General features: G+C 44.5%; 1 protein-coding gene across 2 annotated transcripts in view; it reads left to right on the plus strand.

Annotated features, from left to right (window-relative positions):
* The first annotated feature begins 3,412 nt into the window (after positions 1-3,412).
* ZNF469 (zinc finger protein 469) overlaps positions 3,413-27,734 on the plus strand; it is a 117,651-nt gene continuing 93,329 nt past the window's right edge. Inside the window, exons 1-2 of one of the 2 annotated variants that reach the window (XM_074968889.1) lie at positions 3,413-3,490; positions 19,319-19,428. The gene's annotated coding sequence lies outside the window, so the exon portion shown is untranslated. Of the gene's footprint in view, positions 3,491-19,310; positions 19,429-27,734 lie in introns of those variants that run through there. The other variant, XM_074968890.1, reaches the window with a different exon arrangement.

The following is a 27,734-nucleotide window of genomic DNA, read 5'->3' on the forward strand; positions in this document are numbered from 1 at the left end:
TTCTCCACTGCAGCTCCCCTCCTTCTCAACGCTATCTACTTTCCAGTCTCACCTTGAGAAAATAAACCTCCTTTCTCCTTCTATGTCAACGCTTCTTCCTTTCTTTCTCTTCCATTGCTTTTTAAAAAAAACTCTTCTTTAATCTATTTATTGGATTCTGTAAAGCATTGTAGGGTGCGGTTTCTGCTGAGGATGCTATGCAAAGTAAGGCTATTGCATTTTTTTCTTCCAGTGAGAGAGTTTAGAAAGCAGATCGAGCGTGCTCCAGTGCCTAGGCACATTGGCGTCTGTCTGGGGACGGGTTTGAGTCTTAACGCTGAATTCCCTTGGATGGGTTTAAGTCAGAAGTGTGACATTGTTGGAATGTGCTTGTTTGTATTTAATATGAATACGGAATTGTTCTCCTTGTACTGTTTGTTATTATGCAAAGGCAAGTCTTAAAATAATATTGAATTTCCTCTCTCATAATTTTGAGGAAAAACACTTATCCGGAATTAAGCAGTGATTGTGGGGTATCCTTTCATCTCAATACATAGGGGAGTTACAGACATACCTCTCTGTGGGTCTGGATAAGAATATAGCCCCTCTGTGTTAGCTGCAGGGTAGGAATTAATGTTGGCGCTGAACTTGGTAGCACACTAGCATGAAGAATGGTCTGTAAGCTGAGGGACAAGGTCTTATTTTTTATGTATGCGCTGTGTAAAACTGTATAAAAAACTTCTTCTCGTCATGTGAGCAGGCAGAATTCTGACTGAACTGCAGTCAGTACAGCAGCGTTTGTAAGCGGCTCTGTCAGCTATTTCAGCTTTGTAAAAAGTGAAAATCATTTACCACGTCTAATACAGACCGACACATCTTCCGTATGTTACAACATGTACAACATTCCTCTGCAGCATTAGAAATTCCCAACCCAGCAGCTTTCAACGACTGCATTGGAGCCAGCGATTTACCATGTCATTGACATTAATCCAGCAAAGCACTTAAGTGGATGCTTAACTTTAAGCATGTGAGTAATGGCATCGCTATCAATGGGACTGCATGCTTGTTTAAAGTTAAGCACATGGTGGCTGGATTGGGGCCTGTTAGAAATTGTCAAAAATGGGCTAAAAACAAGTGTGTATTTTCATTGAGGTTTTCCCCTGCTGTTGTTGCAATTCAGATTTTCAACAAAAATTAAAAAATTCCAATCAACTCTATAGCTGGTCAAGAAATAGAAAAATATATTGGGGGAAAAAATGTTCCCCTGTATTTTTGGGTGAAACTTGACATGTTCATCAAAAACTCAAAATATAAACCAACTCGATTGACTATAAGTAGAAAATGACTCTGACTTGCCTAGCTTTACGGTCTGGGCACAAGCCATACGCTAACAGAATGAATGGGTAAAAACAAATAAGATAACATGTTTGTTCTGCAGATCTAATACTCTTAGTGTTGTTTTCTTAAGCTTTGATTATTCATGGTGGATGAAATAAAAGGAAACCTACAAATAAGCAATTTGGCTCAAAGAATGTATTGGAATTGGTGTCACCAGTGGAAAACCCAAGTTAGCATCCTGCTGGGTATAAAATCATTCTTTACTAATAATACCTCGCTCTTTTCATCAGTAGCTTGCAACGTGCTTCACAAAGGAAGTCAGTATTGTTATTCCCAGTTTACAGATGGGGAAAACTGAGGTACAAAGAGGGGCAGTGACTTGCCCAAGGTCTCCCAGCAGGCCAGTGGCAGAACTGAGAGTAGACCCTCCCAGATCTGCTTAGTCCTCATCCAGTGCTTTATTCACTAGAACTCAATAAGAAAACATTAATCCTGACTCCATTAAGGGTGCCGTTCTTCCTTGTCACATGTGGGAATCTATGTGTGTTAATTCCCTTCCCATCAGTGTCAGCAACAGGCCAGTGTAGCTGCATGAGGCCCCCTCTCATAGGATCATAGGACTGGAAGGGACCTTGAGAGGTCATCTAGTCCAGTCCCCTGCGCTCATGGCAGGACTAAGTATTATCTAGACCATCCCTGACAGGTGTTTGTCGAACCTGCTCTTAAAAATCTGCAATGATGGAGATTCCACAACCTCCCTAGGCAATTTATTCCTGTGCTTAACCACCCTGACAGTTAGAAAGTTTTTCCTAATGTCCAACCTAAACCTCCCTTGCTGCAATTTAAGCCCATTGCTTCTTGTCCTATCCTCAGAGGTTAAGGAGAATAATTTTTTCCTCCTCCTTGTAACAACCTTTTACATAATTAAAAACTGTTATGATGTACCCTCTCAGTCTTCTCTTTTCTAGACTTAACAAACCCAATTTTTTCAATCTTCCCTCCTACGTCATGTTTTCTAGATCTTTAATCATTTCTGTTGCTCTTCTCTGGACTCTGCGATTTGTCCACATCCTTCCTGAAATGTGGTGCCCAGAACTGGACACAATACTCCAGTTGAGGCCTGAGTAGAGCGGGAGAATTACTTCTCTTGTCTTGCTTACAACACTCCTGCTAATACAGCCCAGAATGATGTTCGCTTTTTTTGCAACAGCCTTACACTGTTGACTCATATTTAGCTTGTGGTCCACTGTGGCCCCCAGATCCCTTTCCACAGGACTCCTTCCTAGGCAGCCATTTCCCATTTTGTATGTGTGCAACTGATTGTTCCTTCCTAAGTGGAGGACTTTGCCTTTGTCCTTATTGAATTTCATCCTGTTCACTTCAGACCATTTCTCCTGTTTGTCCAGATCATGGTACACCCAAGTCACAAACCACAGCACCAGTGATCGCACTGCTGCATGGGCTGTTCGTCTTCGCTAGTGCCCCAGCCCTTTGCGTCTCTATTCCCCGTCCAAGGTTTGGTGCCAACACCTGCGATGCTGGCGCCAGGGGGGGAATTTGTACCTTGCCTCCCTGCTTGGCAGGTTGTGTTCCTGGCGTGCCAGCTGGCAGCCTGGTACATCCCAGGGCCTTTGTGTGCATGATGGCATAAGTGCAAAGGCTCCCGTTGTGCTCAGATGGCACAGAAGATGACCAGACACATTCAAGCAGCTTGAAAGCCTGGCACTGAAACGCAGTCTGCTGAGTTCAGTGTGGCCTTGACGACAGATGCTCCTTAGCATCAGTTGTTTTCCTTCACAGGAATAGGAAAAGGGTTAGAAGCGTGCAGTAGCCTTTGCACACAGAGCAGCGAGATGCCTAATTTGACATAACCACAATCTTTCTAGATCTAAATATCCGGAAAATTGAGCCCTTAAGATTCACATCCACAGGGTCAAAAGGCTCAATGGGCTTGGATAAACAGTGTGTTTCTATGGGAGACAGGGAAACGTACTACCTGTGAGCTGATGCGAGTTACACAGCAGCGGTTCAAGCCCCAGCATACATTGGCAGCAGGGCAATGTGTTCCAGGAAGGTGTGTTCACGTCGGCGTCTGCTGCTGAGAGTCTGGTGGGTGCTGCTCCTCTGGCACCACTTTGGCAGTCTACACCTGGCGTTTCTTTCACTGGCAAGGGTAAGTGGGTTCACAGACATTTCACATATTTCCAAATCAAATAAAATATAACCGCGGGTCAGCACAGACATGTATTGGCAAGCTGCATGGGGAGGCTTGGTCTGGAATAGCAGGTCAGAACAGAAGTAATCTGGCCTTGTTTGGATACTAGGGTAGCCAGGGACCCTATAAGTATCCAGATAGAAAACTTACCCTGTCCTATAGTATGCCCGGTTCTAGTCAGTGCTACCACTTCCATTAGCACCAAGTGTCGTTCTGCTTACAGTCAGTTTCGCTTGCAGTTTCTCATGCGTGTTTGGGGCAGGGATTGTCTTTTTGTTCTGTGTTTGTACAGCACCCAGTGCAATCGGGGTCTTGGTCCATGGCCGGAGCTCTTAGGCGCTATGGTAATACAAGTAATAAATGCGTTGGTCCAATGCTGCAATTGTTGGAGCTGCAAAAATGGCAAGGGTCTGGTTGTTTTAAAGAACTGTTTTTATTGGATTCAGAACGCAAACAGCAAAGCAAATATTTCTGCTAGCCTGAGGGGTAATCCAGGCTGTAGTGTAGACGCAGTGTACACCAGCAGCCAAGTGCTTTAGCCAGTATCGTTTATATCAGCAAAAGCACTTTTTTACAAGTATAACTGCATCTACATTTGGGGTTTTGCTGGTATAGAAAAGTCACCACCCTAATCAATTTTGCTATAGCATCAAAAGTTTCTAGTGCAGACCTGGCCTTAGGTTTTATAAAACTCTGTTATTACAAAAAATATGTTTTGGCCCAGATTTTGACCTAACAGTGTCACTGCCAGAGTAATACCACGGCTGATTCTAATTTGGGACTGCCAGAAGCTCTTGTGTATTTTTCTTAACCTTGACCCTGGATATCCCCTGCAATTCTAGCTTTGAGATTCCCCCCTTGCCTTCACAAACTCTGTCAGTGCACCCTCGTCATGTTCTACAATACCCCAGTGATTCTGATCCTGGGACTGCCCTGGGTAGTGCTGTCAATCATACTGAGCTAGTGCGACTGTCCAGAAGGGTTTGGCATGAACTCTGGGAATACATGTATCCACTTGCATTTAATCCGGCGCTTGGTGTGGAAAGTAACATCCCTTACAGCTTCCTGTGCATTACGCTATATGCAGGTGTGTTGAAATTTGAAACAGCTACTTAGTAACTATAAGTATTGGTTTGCAGCTCAAAAAGAGCCATAGCGTGGAGGTATGTAGTAGGGACACATGGCGGTGCATGCTCTCTTGTGTACAGAGAGAGAGAGAGCTTTAGAGTCTGGTGATACATGAAATACTTAAAGGAACAAAACCCTGGATCTTAAGCCCCAGAGTTGAGTCCTGATCCCTCTCTTTATCATGAGTCAGATGAAACTGTGATTCTGAACTTGAGGATCCTAGAAATGAATCCACCTTTCTGGCTTTGGGACATCTCAAGGGCTAATCAATCTATTGAGAAATCTCAGATTATATATGGCAGGGTTATGATGGCTGCTTATTTAATATTATTATCAACATTTATTACAAGTGGTATGGTAGCGCCTAGAAGGCCCAATCAAGATCAGGGCCCTGTTGTGCTAGAAACGTTGTGAGAGACAGTCCCCACCTCAGAGAGGTTAGAGTCAAACAGCCAAGATGTGGGAGGAGAAACAAGAACGGAAAGCAATTGCCCACCATCACCAGCACAGCTAGGAACGGAACCCAGCTCTCCTGAATCCCATGCCAGTGCCTTGCCCACTACACTACACTGGTCCTCTTAAAAGCTTCTGTTTCCATCCAGATATGCTGCTAGCTATCAACACAGGAAAAGGCACATGCAGGCTTGTTGGTAATGAAACCTGCTGGTGATTGGCCTGAACGTGCTGGCTGTGGTTGCTTTTTGTCCCTTTAACATCCCCCATTAATCCCACATCAAGGGCTCAGCTCCTAAAAATCCCTGGCCCAGCTTTCCGAGGACTGAGTGACCCCAGCTCCCAGAGCCTTCAATGGGAATTGTGGGTGCTCAGCTCTTCTAACAGGGTACGCCTGCATTTGACCTACATTTGCGTGTGCAAATGGTTTTCTATAGAATGGTGTGCACAGGGGAACGTTTTTATGAAATACAAAAAATCAGGCCACAGATCCCTGTAGTGCTCTGGGGCCTGATCCAGAGCCCGTGGTAGTCCATGAAAATCTTTCCATTTATTTCAACAGATTTTGGTTTAGTCACTAATAACAGTTGACTCTTTTGGGATTTGCAGCTGCTTGACCTCTCTGCAAAGTAGGGTCCTGTAGCTTATAAAGCAAAGGAAGTTGTGACGTTGCACTCCATATTTTTATAAAAATATGTTTGTAAGTGTGGATATGTTGTAACTGGAATATGCTTTATGCAAAAGGTCTCTTGTAAGATATCATTACAAAGCTTATAATCTACTGAGTGTGTTCATTCTATTTGTATGTATGTATCATTTTTGTATCTAAAACTAGAAATATGAAGCTATCTGTGAGGTCCTATTGTAATTATTGAAAGTGTGGGCCACTAATGGTTGCTTAGAATCTTGATGGCTTCCATTAACCAGGACAATTGGTTGTAAATGGCTCTGTTTACTTGTAAGACTTCCTGTATACGTGTGTGCCAGGGAGTGGGTAATGAAGTCTCGCAGGACATGTGATCATGTCACCTGAACTGGAATCCACCTTTAACCTCATGCTTTTCCATTTAGAAGGAAGAGGGGGAACCCAGAGGGAGACAAAGGATTCCCACCTTGTGCCAAAGCTATAAAAGGGGGTGGAACAGAACAAAGAGGGCTGCAGTCATGAGAAATTCCTTAGTTACCACCTGAGCTAGAACTAACAGGAACTGTACAAGGGGCAAGGATTGGGCCCAGACTAGGAAGGAGACTAGTCTGTGAAAGAAGCTTATTGGAACATCTCTAAGGGTGAGATTTACCTGTATTCAGTTTCTTAATGTATTAGACTGAGACTTGCGTGTTTTGTTTTATTTTGCTTGGTAACTTAATTTGTTCTGTCTGTTATTACTTGAAACCACTTAAATCCTACTTTTTATACTTAATACAATCACTTTTGTTTATTAATTAACCCAGAATAAGTGATTAATACATGGGGGAGCAAACAGCTGTGCATATCTCTCTATCAATGTTATAGAGGGTGGACAATTTATGAACTTACCCTGTATAAGCTTTATACAGAGTAAAATGGATTTATTTGGGGATTGGATCTCATTGTGAGCTGGGTGTCTGGGTGCCGGAGACAGGAGCACTTCTTAAGCTGCTTTCAGTTAAGTCTGCAGCTTTGAGAGCGTGGTTCAGACCCTGGGTCTGTGTTGCAGCAGGCTGGCGTGTCTGGCTCAACAAGGCAGGTTCTGGAAGCCCAAAATGGCAGGGAAAACGGGCTCAGAGGTAGTCTCCGCACATCAGGTGACAGTCCCAAGGGGGTCTCTGTGTCTGAACCCCATCACAGAAGTTGCAGAGGAATATGACTGGGCTTTTTCTTTTCTCCCCCACAAGGAAATAGCCACAACAAACCTGAGGATAGACAGTAAACTGGTCAAGACAAGAGCAGGTGTAAACATGTTGTTATGGCTGAAGTGACAGTTTCATTGTAGGAGAGACGAGCAGGGGCAGGAAGTTGAGTAGTTGGAAAGATGTAAACAGAGAAGATTGCAGAGTGTGGGAGAAAGGCGCTGCTCCTGCCCCATGGTGTTTCACTGCAGAAGAAAATGCAGCACCTGTGTTAATTTCACACACAAAGTGGCCAAGTGCAAAGCAAATGTTAGCATGAAAGGGAACCCGACGTGCAAGAGTGGAGCAGGTTGGATGAAGGCACCAACAAAAGTTTAATACCTCATGTCTCATATTTGATTATCCTTACTATTCCCCCTGCACCTTGGCATTTGTTCGCTCATTCACTTGGCAACATCCCTGCAAGTGCATCATTCTAACACTGCACTTAAAGTTTCATTGATACCAATCTGTCACACATGGCTAAGCAGCATTTCACTCAGCCACATGCAATAGGGCAAAACTGGCACCAAGTCACTGCTCTGATGGCTGTAGATCAATTTGCATTAGTGAGAGATTGGATAACACTGTATTCCTGGCATAGCTGTTGCCCAGAAATATGTCCGCTTGTGCAGACCATATTCTCAAGGACCATTTGGCTCTTTTCCTTATGATGACCTATAAGACTAATTTCTGGCTCCTTATCGCTGAGAATCTCAAACATTTCTCCTCTCTAAACATCTGCAATTCCCGTATATAATCAATTCATATAAGTGATACAATTGCTATGTATGGGTCAGATGTTAAAAGTTAGGCACGTACATTCGCACAGGCCCAATCTGTGTGCAGTTATCCATTGTTGGGAGTACCTGTCTGGTGCATGTACCTTATTTGCATATGCACAGTGGGTATTTGAATGTGCAAATGTAGGTGTCTGTTGTGATCCGTACAAGCCTGGCCCTATATCTACAGGTAAGTGGTCAGTAAGGAGGGTTAGATCTTTTTAAGTGCATTTCATACTAGACTCATAACTCTTCCATTTCTCCACCACGTGGGCCCAGCTTAGAGAGCGGCCGTGCAGCCACTTTGCCTCAACTATCTCTTGGAGAGGCAAATGGACATTTCAGTTTTGATGGCCCATGTGATCCCCAGCCCCTATTACAAAAATTCCAACCAAGAGTGTCAGCTGTGACGAGAAGACCAGCCCACTAAGAATATGGACTGCAATCACCAGCTTGCTTAACGAGGACTGCTAAGTATGCCTCAGATTATAACGCTTTTCAGTCATTGCTGACAGTTATGCCAAGGTGAAAGGCTCAGTCTCCAACTACCTCTGCCTCGAGTCACTCCTTCTCTTGTGTACCTAGGATCATTTTGTTTCCCTGAGAACTCTCCATGTGTATTTATCCCATGGGACCTTGGGCAAGCCACTCCAAGTGCCTCAGTTTCCCCATCTGTAAAATAGAGGTAATAGCATGTCCCTACCTCCCAGGGATATTGAAAGGATAAATTAACATTAACGACTGTGAGGTGATCAGATACTACAGTAATGGGGTCATATAAGTTCTTTAGATCTGTTCTCAACCGGGAGTACATGTACCCTAGGGGTACGTAGAGTTCAGGGGTACATCAACTCAGCTAGATATTTGCCTAGTGTTACAACAGGCTACATAAAAAAGCACCAGGGAAGTCAGTACAAACTAAAATTTCATACAGACAATCACTTGTTTACCCGGCTCTATACACTATACACTGATACGTAAGTACAATATTTACATTCCAGTTGATTTATTTTAGGATGATATGGTCAAATGAGAAAGTCAGCCATTTTTTCAGTCCTAGTGTGGCTGTGACACTTCTGTATTTCTGTGTCTGATTTTGTAAGCAAGTAGTTTTAAAGTGAGATGAAACTTGGGGTACACAAGACAAATCAGACTCCTGAAAAGGGTACAGTAGTCTGGAAGGTTGAGAGCCACTGTTTTAAATATCTATCAATCTATCTATCCTCCCTGAACCTGTCAGTGATCTATATGCCTGCTGCTGGATTTTTTGCTCCTCTTATTCAGCGAATTTTGACTCCTCCATTCTGGCGTAGTTATAAAATTAGCCTGAAAGCTTCCACTCCCTCCTCCCCCCGGCCCCGCTTCTCTCGAGCTGCACACCCAGGGCATCGTCTCAGCAGGGACGCGCTGCATGGGAAGCAGAATGCCGACATTGTTCTGCCCTGGATGCCCATCAGCGTCACCGCTCCCGGGTTCTGTAAGCGGCTTTAGGCATGCATGTTTGCATATGTTAAAAATATTTAGTCCACTGCTAAAAAAAATATTATGCCCAAGATCTGGGGCCAGCGAAATATAATGCCATCTATGTGTCCAGCTTGCTGGAAGTCCAGAGGCACAGAGGAGTGTTTATGCATTCGAAGGTTTGCCATAGTTGCACGTTTAGCTGTTGGGTGTGAATGAGCGATATTTCTCCCTTAGCAGCTCCACCCTGGATTGCTTTGGGAGGCTTTAGAGAATGACTTGTCTCCCCTCACTCTTTAGCTAAACAAATGATAAGCCTGTTATCGTTTGAGGTTAAGACACCCAGCGGGTTTGCCCTCTTAACCCCGGGTGCTAATATTGGTGCTCCAGGGTGAGGCCGCGAGTGATGAGTGACAGAAATTATCGCAAGACCTACGTGCGAGTTAATGCCTCTTCCCAGTGATAGGCATTTTCGGCAGGAAAAGCTTTTCACTCTCCAGTGCTTTTGCTGCTGTAGCTTGTTGATTCCACGGGTGGGCTTTCTGATCGCTAGCGATGGGACATCTGAGTTACTGCCTGAAGCAACTCACTAAAAAATACCCCTTACAAAGATTCAGAACAAGTCCTGATGGAAAAAAAGAGGTAGAAAGCAAAAAGGGCCCATTCCTGATTTCCTGGACCCAATCAGGTCCCCTCCCAAGGTGGGTGTTCTGGGGTCACCCTTTTGCCTAGTTTGTGTTCTGCCTGCCTTGCATTTCCAAGTTCAAGTCCTACTCCTGTTCCAAACTCTCTAAGTCCAGGCTGCTCAAAGCCATGATGTAGATGGAGCCATTAGCAGTTCCTGATGGGGATCTGAGCCCCCCCCCCCCCCCGCCCCCCAGTGTTTGGGTTGGAAGGGGAAAGGGAGAGGTCACATCTTAGGTTTTGCTTTGGTCTGTTGCAGAGCTAGGGAGTCAGCCAAGAGACCTGGAACCAGATCAGCACTTCCTCTGCGTTTGGGGGTATTTGGGTTGGGTTCCACCTCTAATAAATTTTATAGGCGCTCTTTTTTTCATTGCATTTGTGAATGGATTAAGTAGTCATAAAAGTGAGGGACTAATAGGGCTGGCTAGAACCTGGCCCCAGCTCTGATCATGCACCTTAGTCTAGTGGTTCCCATCTTTCCTGACTGTTATACATGGACTGGGCCTATGCTGAGTGGAGGGTACCACATGGGCCCAAAGTACTGGATTGTTCAGTGCTGTGTACAAATGGGGCCAGGATGGGGCTCCTCTACATCTCATCTTCCCTGAAGCCTAAAAAGAGTTTGCATGCACATCGACACAGATAGTGGCTAACTGGCTGTGTTGGCCTACGGCAACACCATTGCCCGTGCCCTGCCTTTCCTCTTATAGTGGTGTAGCATCAATCCAAATGCAGATGGCTCTGATTCAGACTCCATATTGCAGCATTTCAAGGCGGCTGGACCACATATCCCAATCAGAGTTCACTTTCTACTCCCAGAATTGCTGTTTGAGCTCTGCAGTGAGATCACTTGGCCCTGGTGACTGATGGCCTTTATTTACCCCCTGTTCACTCTGTGCCTAGAGTGTTGGAAGGTACATTTATAAAGAAACCCAAATAAATAAATACGATCCCACACACGGGTGCAGCATAGGCAGCAGCTGTGCCAGCTTCCCTCACGCTGCTCGGCCAGTGCGCCTTACCTGATTGGAGCAGTTCACGCTGTGTAGCCCATTCAGCCCTTTGTTTCCCAGCTATCTAACCTACCTCACACCTCCTCCCCATCCGAGGGGAGACTGCCCTGGGCTGTGCACCGAGACACCAACTGCAGGAATTCTGTTGGCTGGGGGTTGCACCTGACAGAAGTCACCTGTAACTTTTGCTCTGCTCCGCGGTTGTCATCTAGCCCGTGGAGGTGAATAAAGCCCAAGGGTTTGCCTAGTGGTGTTTTTTTTTAACGTGGACTCCTGGTTTGGTATTGGACTCGTTCCATATGAGCCACAGCACAACCCTCATACGGTAAAAAATTATGACTATTCCGAACCTAGGCAGGATTCGAACCCTGGGCCTACAGGTTAAAGCACTGCTGATGCTGGAAATAAATTTCTAGAGAATATTTGTGTAAATCATTTCAAACAAATTAGGAGCAGGAGGGGTAAATATTTCATTGGAGCATTATCCCCTAATGAGAGGCAGGAAAGAGAAGTTTGTTCTGGCTGCAATGGGAAGACAAAGGAGAGAAAGGTTAACTTATTTTTGTACCGGGGTATTAAGGAATAATTTCCTCTTCTTTTTATTTTTTTGGACGGGAACGTGAGGGGAGAAAGGTGAAATAAACTTGGACAGAGAGAGAGAGTCTGAAGGAATCTTTGGACTTTTTTTTTTCTCTCTGAGTGTTTTGAAAGCCGTTAGTATAAAGTAATTCTGTACACTACAGCCATTCATAGCTCAGCTGGGGGTTGGAGAGTGTGTGTATATATAGTGTGTGTCTGTGTGTGCCCGCACCGTGCTGGAAAAGAGAATAATTTGTTCACAATATAGTTTGGTGTAAAATAGGCCAGTTGTCTGAATGTGTATTTAGTATAATGTATAAGCGCAAGTATCAATAAGTCTATTTATTAGCTGAGCCTTGCACTAAACAGGCCTCTGAATAAACTATACAGGTCCTGCAAAAATGTAAATTTTAGTTATCCCTTAGAGACATAATTACAGGAAAAAATAAAGACAGCGATTTACAGTTTGGGAAGCGGGACTCTTTTACTGCGGATAGAGATATATTTTTTCTTCCTCTTTTCTTTGTAACTGCCAGTCTGTGCGATTAGCCGCCAGACGTGGCATTCTCCCCGTTCAGCGCACCTCTTCCACCTTCACCCCCGTCTGCTAATTAAAGAGACAAGGCGGGTGGGGTGATACCTTTTGCGGGACAAGCTTTCGAGCTCACACAGCGCTCTTCTTCTGGAGAGCTCAAAAACGTGTCTCTCTCACCGACAGAAGTTGGTCCAGTAAAAGATGCTCCCTCGCTCGCCCGCCTTGGCTTTCTAATATCCGGGGACCGACACGGCAACAACAACACTGCTAATTAAAGGAAAGTCATGTCTCCGTATTCCTGTTAATGTATTCCGCTGCTTGTGTTGGTGTACGGAACTCTTGAATTCCTCAACCCTCTGTGCCACTGGCTTTCCCTGGACCACAGTGAAAGGATTCATTCATGACTCCAGTCCTGCCTTCTTGAATTACCACACCCTGGGCCTCCGCTTCTCCGCCTTGCTCTGTTTTCCTTTCATTAACAGGATTCCCATATTGAATGTCTGTGAGAGGCTGGTGAGGGATGCTACATCTTGTTAGCCTAAGGACTGTACAAATAGCTGCCCTGTCACTGTCCTGCAGTTTCCCATAAGGTCTAGGGGGGGCTGGAAAGCCTAAATCCTAATCTCAGGCAGGTTTTTTTTTTTAAAGAAATAGGAATATAAAACAGATTGAAATTGGAATGTGTTATTTATAGTGACAGTGCGGCCTCTGATTAGGTTGCCAACATTGTATTTCAAAAATAAGGGACTGTTTTCCTAGCATGCCCGCCCCACCTCTCCTCCTGATATTATTATTATTATTTATGTAATAATTAATAAGCAGCACTCACCTACATTCGCCACGGGTATTTCTTGCTGCTTTTGGCATCACTCAGCAACTCCTGATCTTATTGTACAGAGATGGAAAAATAAGGGACCTCCCTTGTAACAAGGGACTGTTGGCAATCCTAGCTCTGACTGACCTGTTGTTCGCAACTTAAGTGTCAGATAAATGGCTGCTTGAAAGTGCTAGGGAGGGGTACAGGTGTGCGTATAATCAGACCTAGCTCGTATCTCGTGTTTTTCATCCCTAGATCTTAAAGTGCTTTATAAAGGAGGTCAGTATCATTATCCCCATTTTACAGATGGGGAAACTGAAGCACAGAGACGGCACTTGCCCAAGGTCACCCAGCAGCCGGGTGGCAAAGCCAGGAACAGAACCCTCTAGTCCAGCCTAGCGCTCGATCCACTGGCCCATGTTGAGCACTCACAGAGCCCGTTGGCTTCTAACGGAGTTGTGGGTGCTCAGCACTTTCTGAAAATTACATCCAAGGTGCCTCAAGACACACACCCCTGAAACTGAGGCCCCTTAAGTTAGTGGCCACTTTGGAACATTTTGGGCTTATACGTTTGTGTGTCTGTCTGCATGAGGCTGTATACAATATATGAAAACAGCGTGTGTGTGTGTGTGTGCGCGCACATTTGAGTTTGTGCGTGAGTGTATTACTGTATTGGGTGTGTATGGGACTGCAGGTGTGTTTTGAGTGTAACTGTACCTGCATGCGTGTGTGCCTGTGAATAAGCCTTCACAATATACACGCGTGTCCGTCTGTCTGAATGTGTAACACAGAGTGGGTCTTTTCTTCCTATTTGTAGCACGCAAGCTGTAGCCTTTGTTAAAGGGAGATGGAATAGAAGAAAAGCTATTGCAGATTTAGGACCAGTGTTAGTCTGGTACGTCTCAGTGGAATTATATTTCAGCTGGTGTAGCTGTTCTTTTGGATTCAGGCTGAACATCGTGCCTTTCCCAGAGCTAGATTGGGCCGGATTCAGAAAATGAATTTCTAAGAAACCCCCAGTTGGGTGGGGGTAGGAAAGGGTTAGGGTTTGTCAGTTTACTTGGAGAAGAAAGACCAAGAAAATGAGAAGCCTTAGCGGATCCCTGACTGTAGCCATCCAGAAGGAATCAGCATATCAGTTCAGTCTTGTTTCCTTTTTCTTTTCTTTCTTCCACCAACTTGTCGCCTCTTTTATCTGCTCTTCAATTTTACTTCCTGGAGCTGGTCCAAAAAAGGCTCAAATTTTTGAACTAAAATGTCCACAAACATATTGCACCTTTATTTTCTGCACTGTGCTTTAAAATTTCTCAGGAGTCTGCCTGCCAGCTACTTTGTGTGGGAGAAAAAATGCAGCATGTTACGAAGGAGAAAGACACGCACACAGTACTCTCTCTATCTCAGGGACAAGTTACTTTTGTTCTTTCTTGTTTTGTCATTTACCTTCATCTAAAATATCCCTTTGACTGAAAATACATGGCTGCCCACTGTACATGGAAAATCACAGCTCAGGGATCGAAGAGTGACAGTGGAGGTGCTGAGGTGAGGGCTGGAAAGATGGTGACCATATAGGCGATGGAGAAATTGAGATGTTGTCAAGGCTCTGGCCGGGATACAGGGAACACCTTCTGGCATCAAAAGAGAGTGTTGTTTGTTAGCTGCTTCAGATCTCGACTGACACTTCTCCACTCCTTCAGACCCTCTAGCCTTCTCCTCATTAGTAATCCCCACACTCACCCTTTCCTCATCTTGCCCTGTCTCTTGTGTTGGTCTTGTCTCCCATAGACTAAAAGCTGATCAGGAGGCGGTCAGTGCCTTCTCTCTCTGTGTTAAGCACTGTGGTAAATTAATGTTGCCATGTAAATGTGTTTTCAATAATAAATGTATTTAATACTTAAATGTCCATCTGAGAGTTCCTGTCTGACTTGAAATGCCATGGAAGAAACCTCTGCCATTTTAATTTGCTCTTTCCTTTGGGTGAATGGGACACCCTGTGGCCCAAGTAACCCATTCCTTGTCGATTGATTGAAATGACTGCCCACAAGCTAGAGGTATGATGCTGTACAGCAGTTGCATTTAGTCCATGTGGGTGTGCCAGAATTTCAGATGACGATGTAGCAGACTATCCTGCATCACTGGGCAAATATGGAAATACTGGACTTATGGGTGGATATAGGGTCAAGGGTTGGAAGTATTTGTTGTCCTCATCTCTGATTTATAGGTTGTAGTTACTTGGATTGTGGATGTTTGTGTCTGAAGCAAGGAACAATTGAATGCCAAGTGCTGGTAACATTGGGTACACTGACCTTAAGAGTTCTGAGAATATTGTAATAGGGTCAGCTGCCTTTTGAGCACCCCCTTGTGGCCAGAGATTTCTCTGTGGAACCCTGACTCTGTTTCCCCCTCTTCAGGGCCCCTTAAGAACTTGCACACAGACTTCTCCCTGGGTTAACACCACCTTTGCCTGGGGTAGGTTTAATAAAAGGTTCAAAACAGTCCTCAGGTCCCAAAATAAAGTCCGTCACCGTAATACAAAAGTTCATACTGTGACATCTTCTCTGACAACTAGAGCTCTTTCTTCGGTCAGTCTGTTCTCACAGCCAGTCCTCCCAGGTCTTCCTCGCTGGAGCTCAGCCTTCTGGCTCTGAGCTCCAGGCCCAAACACAGGCAGGATTTCCCGCATTGGGCTCTGGCCTCCAAACTCTCCTTCTATCAGGGTCTTCTCTGCAGGCACCTTTCTCACACTCTGCAGTTTCCTACACTGCCCCTCTCCTTGCAGCTTCCTGCTGCTTCTTAGAGTGGAATCAGATGATCTGTCTTGGCTGTGACTCATTCAGTAATCTGGGGTGATTAGCCCCAGGCCCTCCAGTCCTTAAGGGGCAAGCCACCCTGTTACAGACAGATTTGTACAATGGCCTCCAAGAACCTTCCTTTGGACCTTCTCACTGGGCAGACAGCTGCTTACCCAACCTGCATGCTCCAGACACCTTGGGCATGTCCAAATCAGAGATGGGTCCCAGCTGAGGAGTTTGGATCAGGATCCAAACGTTCACCAAATGTGGGATGTTCAGGGCTGAGGTTTGGTTCTGCCACATCACTAGTGCAAAGGTGGGGTTTGTGTTTGCGACACTTCCAGGTGCAATTTTGGAGTCTGTTTTTGAATGTTTGGCCCTGATGCTGAGCCCTAAAGATGGACCCGAGGAGCAGAATGTGGGTCCTGAGCTGGAGCTGGGTTTTGACAACCCCACCATTTGGGATGAGAGCTGGGTTTGGCTCACTTTGAGTCTAGGGGAAATTTACAAAAATCAGAGCTGGGAAATCTCCCCAAAGACTGAGTCTTTGGATCCGGGGCATCGATTTGGGACAATCCGTAAAAAACATGGTGGCCATAGTCTTTCTGACAATGCAGTGAGGGAACTCACATGGTCACTTTTTTCTCCCCCATCTCAGTAATGGCCACTGGTTTCCTAGGAATGACCTCTGCTGTCCTCCTCCAAGTGGCAAGTAAATATCATCAGGTCTTTGAGTCAACAGGCACCCAGCTTGCCAGCCTTCACTTCTGTGTGAGCATCTGGCAGAAGTGAAAGGAAATCAGGAACAAATGAATATTCAATCAGCTGGCACAAACATCTGAGTGCAGAATGGGACATCTCTGTGCACAGTGGCTGTTTGAGCAGCATTCCATGTGACTGCTCCATCTGCAATTGCCAGACACCAGGCATATAGGTAAATGTGAGTGCAGCGAGCAAAATTTTCGCTATCGTAGCCCATGGAGCAGTATGTTAGCCTGCAGTCTGCAGTGCCCAGTAAAAACAAGCAAATGTGTGTTGGGTGTCATGGAATCAATTCAAAGTGTGATAGAACAGGATTCTTCATTGTTAATATCTAATACCTTAAACAGGTTTAGTTCCAGATGGAAATCAATACCACCTGCAAGTGAAGTGATCATTAGTCATGCATCTTAAAGCGAATGGGATGGATTTTATTTTAATACAGCCATATATTTTCAGCTGTGTTTATTAGCAAAACATTGAATGCAAAGAGATGCACCTGGCTTTGATTTATGTCACATGAGAAATGTCTTGACCAAGGCAAAAGCAGAGAACTTTGAAAGGAAAATGTCCTTTTATTGTGTGGAACTAGAATCTCTCTCTGTGACAATGACAAATGTTTTCATGTAAGTGGATGCAAAACAATTATATGAATACAGCCTGTATTATAATATTCATTGTTTTACTGTTGGTCTGCTTTTCCAACAAAGCACAATACATGGGCTAAAAGTTTCATCTCACACCAGCCTAAATTTATTGGCTTCAGTGAAGTTTACTGTGGACTTATACCAATTTTGCTGAAAGCAGGTGACCCTGCATTCATTTTACTTCTCACTGTATGTGTATGTCTTTGTGCATGTTAACACATGGTCACTGTGCGTACACACTATGTGGGCATGCTATTGTGTTTGTGTTTGTTTTAAAAACATAGGTCCTTTCTAAATTTTGCAAAACAGTTGTTAAGACAAGCATGCTAGTGATGTTCTCTAGAGAATATGTGACATACTACCAAGGTGATGCATTGAATGTGTTCTCCATGGTATAGAGGTCTATAAAGGAGAGGGGATTATATAGTTTTCCTGTCATATATACTATTGAACTATAATCCCTGAGCCTGCAGAGACTTATGTACATTTTTGACTTTCAGGGACTACTCACATACTTACAATTAGGCCTATGCAGAAGTTTCCTGGGATGAGGCTGTGGCGTGTAAAGGTGGTAGTTGTCTTGAGGTGTGAGCAGGACACTTGGGTACTGTTCCCACTCTGATTTGCTGTGTAACCTTGGCATGCCACTTCATCTTGCTGTGTTTCCGGTGATCCACCTGTAAAGTGGGCATAACGTAATAGTGCTCATTAGATCGCGCTGGAAAACGGGGAAGTGGGAGAAGAGGGAGATTACAACATTTTTCGAAACTTCTGTTTCTCATCAGAATAGGTTTGTGTTGCACTTTGAGATCCTTTAAAGGAAAGTCACTACAGTAGTGCAAACTAGTGAGTATTATTATATACTGCTTCTCCATAGTATACAGATCTGGAACAAGAGAGAATCTTTATCTTTGTGTCGGGAACTGTAAAGGAGCACATGATGCGGGTTGTCCACGTTATATAAGACAATAGTACAAAATATGACACAGATTCTCTGTAGTATATAGCAATGACAATACAACTGAGAAATGTTTGGTTGCTTTTGAGGCTTACGTCAAAACCACATGCGTTTTATTACCATCAAAGCCAAAAGTCGTTTTAGACCCAGTACTCCAATCTGTTGATCCCCAGGCCATCTTCTCAAAATCATTTTGTAGTTGTTCCCATACACAGTCTAACCATATGCACTTATAAATATTACTGTATCAGAATCAGTTTGGATGGTGTCCAGCCTAAGACTTTTATTGAAATTCCACTTGATTGTCAAGATTAGATGACAAATAATTCCCTACATTTATGGAGCTACATACATAATAAGCCTAATTTGAAAAGGAATTTGGTCTTTATGCTGTGGAAATCTAGATTGGCTTCACATGGGGTTTCAAGTGCTCTAACTGCTTCTCCCAACAGAGAATGTGGGGACAATCCTTTTTATCTTTTAATCATTAAAAATTACGAGGAGAGTATTGTTGAAACAAGACGCACCAAGGGACAGCATTCTTCTTTTAGTTACACTGGTGTAAATCAGGAGCAGCTGCAGTGAAGTCAGTGCAAGTAAAGCCTGATTCTGCTCTCAGTTATGCCAGTGTAAATCAGGAGCAGATGCAGTGAAGTCAATGCAAATAGAGCCTGATTCTGCTCTCATGACACCAGTGTAAATCCAGAGCAGCTGCACTGAAGTCGCTGGAGATAGGGCCTGATTCCACTCTGTTACACTGGTGCAAATCAGGAATAATCCCACTGATGCCAAGAGCGTGACTCTGGGTGTACACTGGTGTAACTGAGATTGGGGTGCAGAGGATATGTGTCTTTGATACTGTAACCTAAAATTGGCAGCTTTCCCTTCTCTGGCAGGAGTTTAGAAATGTTGCCATCTGAGATTGTTTTTCAAAAAGGCCTGAAAATGCAGTCTATTATCTGATATTTTGTAGGAGCTTTTTTAATTAAGGTCTTGGCTAAGTTTTGATTAAAGGCGTGTGGTGGGGGTTTTTCCCTTCGGGATTTGGCATGCACCCAGGCCTGTCATCCTACCAATGCTATGGCCCTACTTTTCCCCCTTTGCTATATTTTGAGCTGGGTTTTTTCCTTTTTTTCCCCTCTTTTTCTTTCCACCAGAGGTGCAGATAAATCACTATGGTCTCTGCTCAGCTTGTCTCCTGCGCCTGTAGACTAACTTCTGTGTGCTACTGGCTGGTGCAGCTTCGAGGGGGCGTGCGCTGCAAGTCTCCGTGCCTGTGGTCAGTAATGAAGACTTCTCTTTTTATCCACAGATTACTGAGGAACTGCACAGGGCTAGACTGCAGCTCTTAATTCCCTTCCTTTTCCATTGAAACGCCACACAGGAGAACGCAGCCCTTCCATCCCTCAGATTTATAATGAGGTAAGTAAACACCCTTTTGTCATTTAGGGTTGTTCACTGATGGAATGTGAATATTATTTGTGTTTGGCCTGTAGACGAGGAGGGGGAAAATGTGCTATTTGCCACATGTCAGTGTTCTGGGTTTTTTAATACCTCGGCTCCCAGCATGTGCTTGAGTTATTTCCGAGGGTTTTTGTTTTCTTTAGTAATCTGCTTTGCTACGGGGTCCTGCATTGCACTGAAAAGTACCTTTAACTTAACTTTGTTTTTCCCTCTTCCCTGTTTTCATTCAGTGTCACAATTGCAAGCGTTAAAAACGATGCTTCTCTGCTCTGAGGTATTTCAGCTATTTGTGTCATCCCAGAGCTTTTTTTCAATAATGGCCTTTTATTTTTACAGCTAAAAATTCCTTCTCCCTACCCCCACCCCCCCTTTTTTTTTTATTAGATGTCGATGTGGTCATGCTTCCGCGGGTTTGGTATTAGTCACGGGAACCCCTAAGATAAACATGGCTTGGCTTCTGCTGTCATTGCTCTGCTGCCTTTTGTAAACTCAAAACTGCTTGCATCAAGAAAATGCTCTGATTTTTCTTTCCCCTGGTGTGTGATAGTCCCTGTGTCTCTGAGAGACAAGGAGTTAATACCGTTATTTCCCCCCCCGAGTTCATCTGGTATTTTTTTTAAAAAAGGATGTGAAGATAGATCTGCTCATCTGCTGTACAGAGAAGTTGCCTTTGATGTGAGTTCTTCCTTGGTTGGTTTTTTTAAAAAAAATTTTAGCCCCTTTCCTCTCGCCTGCTATGTCTGGAGTGTACTTACAAAACTGCATTCCCCTGCTGGCTACTACTAGGGACAGTTTAATGTGCACTTGCAACGTTTTAGGAATCACCCATGCATTGTGTCACTAATACCTGGCCTGTGAAGCAACCCCATCCCCAGCTGGCTTTTCCTTTGCAGAATGCAACCCTCTGGGGACTCTGTCAGTGTCTCCTGGCTCAGCTACTCAGCATGTAGAAGACACCTGGACTTGCTAGGATAGTACAAGAAAATGGCTCACAATGGTACCTCTCATTGCACAAACCAGTTGCACCTTCGCAGCTGTGCAGATGAACTGCATTCTACTGGAGTTTGCACGGTTTGGTTTGGTTTAGTTTTCCTTTTTCGCTCATAACAAAGAAAATGGATCCTGCCACTTTAAGACAGGAGTCACTTTAAGTGACTTTCCATTTGCCTCTTATGGAGAGCTGAGAATTGTGGTTTCCTATATTTCCTTTGAATCGTGTGCAGTAGTTAGAGTGAGTTTTTAAAAAAAAACTACTGTACATTTTGGAAGCTTTTTCTTCTGCAGCAAGGTACAGACGAGAGGGAGGGAGAGGATCTCGCATATATTTGGAGGAGTGAAGAAGTGGAGAGGTTTTTTATTTTTCCGTTACCATTTTATTTTGGCTCCCTCCCATCCCGCCCCCCCCTTTCTCTGTGTGGTGTCTCCATATGATGAATTGTGTAAGAAATAATGTACAATGCCAGATAGGCATTTCCTCAGTACAGTGCGTCCTATTATAATTGGCATCCAGCTTAGACTGGTGGGGTGACAGATCATGGATCTCTGCCGTACCACTGAAATAAACCAGGATTTTTTGAGAAAGGTGGACGCTGCGCATCTTGTGTCAGGCGCAAGTCTGCTGTGTTTGCTTGAACAGCTGTGATGTGATTCCAGGGTTCGTGAACTGATGGAGTTAAAAGCAGGCACCAGCTTGGGGCTGGGGTGGAGGGAGAATCACCGAATTAAATTTTACTTTCTTTGCACAATGTTCACTCTGAAAAAATAAGCAGCAGCCTTGAGGGGGGTTGAGGGAAGGGTTCTGTTTCCTCAATTAACTGGGACTTGCCTTCTTTTGACAAACGGAAGACAGCGCGTTTTAGACTCTGCATTTGTGGAGCTGTCTCAAAGTGCCAAGTCTGGTTATACAGCAACTTTTGAGTGTTTGGTTGAGGAATCTGAGTCACTCTGTGCTACTTAACTCCTTAGAGGCTGGACAGCTTCAGAAACTATTCCCTAGTCATGTAGAATTCAAACACCAGTGCTGCCCAGCATCAGGCTGTTGGCGGCTGAAGCCCTTTGAGAAGAATACGCCTCATCTGTTGTAGGTGTCAGTAGCATACCTGTCCAGGTCCTGAATACATGGCAGATGGGCACCGGACGGTACGGGGCATGGGTGAATTTTCCAAAACCAATGATAACAACAATCATAATCCCTTAATTTTATTATCACTGCCACTGTTGTTAATAATATCAATGGGTCAAATATTAACATTCTGACTCATGCAAAAACTCCCATGCCCTTCAATGGGAGTCTGGAATGAGTAAACACTAAGGATGTAAGTTTTTGCCCAGTGATAATATGTGATATGATTGTAGTCCCTTTCCTACAAAGGATCATAAAGCAGTCTACAAACAGCGTAGACAGGGGTCACTTTTCCCACCCTAAAAACGAAGTCACACCTGGGGTGGACCATGACAGCTGCACAACAGGCTGGGACAAGGAGTGGAGGAGGACACCTTAACCATTCGCAGTTGCAGGGGGAATGCTCGTAGGCAGAACGGAGTTTTCTAAAGTGTAATTTGGCCAGAACACTGGGGTTAACATCTCTACATGTATGAAAAGTGATCTGGGGTTTTTAATAATCCAGAGTATCCAGAACTTCAGTTCTGTGTCCTATCCAAAGAAGGTACCACCAGGGTGGGAGGTTGGATTAGTATTGACTCAGTTGGATCCCCAATATTTCTTCCTGCAGTGCCTGGTTTGTCCTTCTATGCAAGTCCTGACAAGGCCTAATGCTGCTGCCCCTCAAGAGAGCTGATGTTTGCATTTGGGCGAAGCAGCATGATTAGGTTAAGAGATTTATTTTTAAACAACCCAAAAGATGCCACCAAAATGAAAAGGCCGATTTCTCATTTACACTAGAGCCCCGTTGCACCGCTTTGACAGTATAAGGGAGCCTTAATATGAGTGCAAATTATATTTACTTTAAGGCCCTCTTACACTGCAAATAAATGAGAATTAGGCCCAAAGTTTTCTGCACAGAAGGTTAGCGCATCCAGTTGAAGCTGGCTTGATTCACATTTACCCCATGGATACTTTACACCATTTTTGCAGTGTAAAGCGGCCTTTAAAAGGATGCAAAAGTAACTTAAATATAATTTAAAGTTTCTTACATTGCCAGAGTGGTGTAAAGGGACCTTAATGTAAGCAAGAATCAGGTCCTATGTATATATTCAATTTGGCTGGTGGGTATTCATTCTGCAGAAGACGTCTCAGACTTGCATCTAGCTTTTTTTTTTTTTTTAATAAATCTGGAACCCAGATTGAATGTTAGATATGTGGATGTAAATAAAGTATAAACCAATGGAGTTACTCCTGATTTACAGCAGTGTAAATGAAATCAGAATATGGCCCCTGAGGAGTAGCAGCTACTTGGACAAAGTATAATCTTGGTTTGCAAAGTAGTTTAAAACACATGCCATAAAAACCTGATGTAAAAGAACCAACAATGTATCTTTTATCGTTTAAAAGCCTGTATCTTACTTTTGTTTTGTTTTGTTTTTTCCTTTGGCGGTTAGAACTTGAAATCTGTGTCATTATTGCCATAACTTCCTGCATTGCTGAAGCACTCCTGGTGGTTTGTTATTGTAGGGTTGCTTCTGAGCACTGGGTAATACATGCTGGTTTGTTGCTCTAGATTGCTTATGAGTATTGGACGTGCATGCAGGCTTTTTATGAATGAGCATGTGCTCATATTCGCCTTCATCGTAGGGTAGCTTATGAGAACTGAGATACTAGCACTCGTATATTTTAAAAGCACATAGAAGTGCTTGTGGTAGAGGATAAAGGCATTAACACTTCCATGGAGATTGCTAAGCGATAAGCAGGGGAGGGAGGCTAGATAAATTTAATATCTGAAAATACTGACAGTATTCTCTTAAAGAGCCAGCATTGTGTATTCTACTCTCATGTGTGCCCTGTACATCTTGGATTTTGACATCATTTAAAGGATAGAGTTCATAAAACTGGGCTAATCTAGGAGACATTTCTGGTAATGCAGCTGCAGGAAAACATCCTTCCTTCAGCAGCATGGGAATTTCCTACAAGAGCAAATGTCCTGTGTTTTTTGTATCATACATAGCCTCTTTCCAGTTCTCCTCTAGAAAACATGAGCTATATCTCAACCAAATGTATGCGGGGAGGTAGGTATGGTCCAGTGGACAGGACACAGGACTCTGAGTCAGGATGTTTGAGTTCTGTTCCTGTGTCTGCTATTGACTTGCTGCTGTGTGTCATTGGGCAAGTCATTGCCCTTCCGTGTGCCTCAGTTTCCGCATCTGTAAAAAGGGAATGGTGCATTAGCTTTCTAAAGTGCTTTGACGGATGGCAGGCACTGTGTAAGTCCTAAACGGTTATTTATTCTCTCTCTCTCTCTCTCTTTGACTGGAGCTCAGCAGGACACAATAGCAGGAGAGTGCAGATGAGTCATCAAGTATGCATTTGATTTTGCTAATGATGTTCCTTGTAGTTTTTACACCCACTCCCTTACTGGTGACTTCCTGGGAAATCTGATAGAGCTCTCACATCTGCTGTTATCTCAAACCAAACAAAGGAGATGCACAGTGGTCTGTGAAAACCCTGCTTCCCTAGCTTCCTGTGGGGTACAAAGCTCAATTTCAGTGTATTAACTCTGGAGACACTATATTTTTGTTCATTGTTTGTTTGTGCTCAACTTTCTACAAGTCACAGGCTTCTACATCAGTTGAGCCCTCGCTGAGGTGTTTCTTCTTTCATCGCCTTAAAACCTGGCTGCCACACCCCAGCAAGCTGCAGTATTTAACGTCTTGATCCGAAAACCGTTAAGCACCTTTCCTCTCGTCTCCTCAATGCCAAGCGCTATTTGTCTCTCATTTACCTTTTCCTCACTCCTCCTGCTTTCTGAGTCATGTATTGATGCCACAGTCCAGCTTTTGTGACATCACCAGTGTTTCAGTGGGGACGTCATCACTGGATTGTCGGACGCGTCTATTTCTCTGGATTATCAGAAACGATAGGAACAGAAATGCAGGAAAAGCGCAGCACTTACAGGTAGTTTAATGGCTTTTGAGTCACACACTAGGTTATCCTGGTTATAAGTGAGTCATGAAGCTGTGGGGAGTGTGTAATTTTGCCTGCGTGCACACTTAAATGCACTACTACACAAGTGCCTGCATGTGCAGTTGAAAGATTCTCACACCTCTGTGCACAGGTGATAGAACTGTATGAACTCTGGAGTTGCCGTTTCCAGGCAGCTGAGGCGTGGGTGTTCCTGAAAGGAGGACCTTGGAAATCTTTCATCAAAAATATTAAGAAGCAGGGGGAGGGGCTACTATGGTGATGGAGGGGCCATTGATGCCAGAGACGGATGTTTGCTAATCCTCGGGGGATTCTTATTGGGTGCTGGAATCCTTCACCACTAGGTCACTGGCTTGAACCCAGCCAAGGCATTAGGGGCTGATCTGATAGCCATTGAAGTCAATGGTAAGGCTCCCCTTGACTTCGCTGGGATAGGTTCAGGACCTTAGCGACCGACCATCGAAACTGTCTGTTGGCCTATGTGAAATGAGTGCACGATTCTCAGACCTGTTCCCAGAGGATAGGTGCCATCACCACAGGAGGGCACTGGTTGGCACCTTTTGGCGAGCTCCAGAAGAAAGTCCAAGGCTGGCGTTAACCCAGATATTTATTTATTGCTGTGGGGTTCTCTTACCTCTACCCGAAGCATCTGGCACTGTCAGAGACAGACAAGGGACTAGATGGTTCTCCAGGACTGTCAGCTAAGCACCTTCCACTCGCACCAGAGTCACTTGATGGAAGTATTTGTGTGGTGCAAGTGAACAGGATGTTTGAAGTGTGTAGTTTGGCTTTGTGATGCTATTAAATGTATCGCTGAAGGTGCAGGCCCACTGCAGCTGCTGAGCCATACCAGAAAAATGATCTTCCACAGACTTTCAGTGGCAGCGTGGAAACAGCAGCGCCCAGATGCTTGCATTTCCCACCAGCCGTTTACAAAATACATGAGCAAAATCTGATGGGTAACGACTGAAGCTCTCTCTGTTAAGTGGGTTTTGGTTTGCTTTTTGCTTTTTTTTTTTTAACTCTGCTTCTCCTCCTCCACTAACGGAGTAATGGGTATTATTCTTAATTGTCCTGTGCAATTGGTCTGATCAGTGCACAATTCTGTTTACGCCTCTCGGGATGGAATTTGCTAGTCATTCTGTGTGCCTGGACAGGCATGAGCACAGTACGTGAATTGCCCTCACAATAACTCCTCCTTTGGAAATGGGAGGGTGTCCCTCGCCTCTGTTTGCCAGAAGCTGTGAATGGGTGACTGGGGATGGATCACTCGATGATGACCTGTCCTGCTCATTCCCTCTGGGGCACCTGGCACTGGCCGCTGTCGGAAGACAGGATCCTGGGCTAGATGGACCATTGATCTGACCCAGTAGGGTCGCTCTTATGTTCTTAACCACGTGCGGCCATTGGAGAGAGCTGTTTGGCGAGGATCTATTTCTCTTTTATGGTTGATAGTTCATAGAAATCGTGCTGGCTCCTGAATTTCTAGTGCTGCTGAAGCTGGTGGAGAATGGCTTCTGCAAGCGTAAATGCTCAGGAGTGAATCTTGTGTACGAGTTCCCAATGGCATGGTAGTGAGAGGCCTCAAGGCTGTTACTGCCATCACCTATCTAGCTAACGAGCTAATTTCTAGGGTGCACCTTGGTATCGACATAGCTCTTAATACAGAAGTGAATTGCTTTCTTTTTCCTGGTTTCACCCATTGGAGGGGCTTCCCTACCTGCCTCAGGATCCCGACCCACCCACCCCCAACCTTCTCAGCCCCGTATCATGGCCAGGAGCAGAGTCGGGTTGAACTCCTTTTGGAGCCAGAAAATGCCTCCTTGCTCATCCAGAAGAGTAGCGAGGAGCGATGTGAGGCTCACCCTTTCCCCTGGGGAGTGGGAGGGCTGTCAAACTTATTTTAAAGCATGGCAGCATTTGAATTACAAAACCACGGCTGGAATCAAATTTCTGCGTCCCTCCCATAGATAGTTAGGGATCCGCTTATAAAGACGTGAACAATGTGGCCCAGAGTCAGTGTCCCTTTTAAAAAGAAATCTAAAAAAAAACCCCAAAAGTTTTGCTCTCTGCTTTTGTTTTTGGAGCTGCTGCTTTTTAATTAAGGATACCTGTCTTAGCTCCGTGAGCTGATGGCAAGAGGGAATGTCTCGCCGCGCCGGGTGTCAAGAATCATTTCATTCCCCTCCTGTCAACTGTCATCTTTAATTAGCACCCTCTGACTCAACTGCAGCTTAAAACTGCGCTTCAATAATGTGCTGCCCGTAGCTCTTGGGATCTGGCTCGGGGCTTCCCATTCAGTCTATGGGAAGTGAGTTTAATGGGACCCAAGTGCTTTGCTCAGTGTTGCACTGAAGGTTTGTTTTTCTTCTTAACCGAAACGTGTCATTGAAATCCAAGGGAATCTCTGGCTAATGAACCCATTTGCTCTCTCTGCTGTCAGTTACATGCCAGCACAGTGGCATGGATTTCAGCGCTGCTCCGTTGGGTCACAGGATGGAAGGGGGCTGATCCTGGGCCTAGAACAGGAGCAATAAAGAGCTAGTAATGTAACCTAAGGCCTGATTCACCACTGTGTTATTCCAGTATTACAGCAGCCTAACTCCACTGACCTCACAACTGGAGTAACAGTAGTACTTTGAGGGGAAAACCCCCTACTGTTAATTTTCTTTCCAAAGTCAAGGGCCCGGTTTTAAAGGTATTTAGGCATTGCTGTGGTCAGTGCTGCAATACTGAACTCACATATCATTTTTAAAAGGGATTTAGACACCCATGAGCCTAAATCACATTGGCTGCCAATGGGCTTTTGGCTCCTAAGTACTTAAATTACTTTTGAAAATGAGACGTGGGCTCCTAAAACAATGAGCGGCGCAACACTGACTGCAGCAATGCCTAAATACCTTTAAAAATTGGGGCCTAGGTCTGCTCCGATTCTCCTGCTCTTGTTACCTGGAGATGCAGCAAGCCAAGCATGGCATAAAAATCCTGGACTTTAAAAGGAGGTAGACATATGGATGCAGAAAGGACATATGGGATTGCAATGCAGCATGTCGTAGGAGGCTAAGTATCGGACTCGGGACAGGAACTCTCAAGTTCTACCCATGGCTTCTGCTATTAAATCACTGTACAGGCAATGGGAAGCCTCTGCTCCCTATCTGTATGTCCTATC

Source organism: Natator depressus, chromosome 12 (genome assembly GCF_965152275.1).
Source record: "Natator depressus isolate rNatDep1 chromosome 12, rNatDep2.hap1, whole genome shotgun sequence".
NCBI classification, from domain to species: Eukaryota; Metazoa; Chordata; order Testudines; family Cheloniidae; genus Natator; species Natator depressus.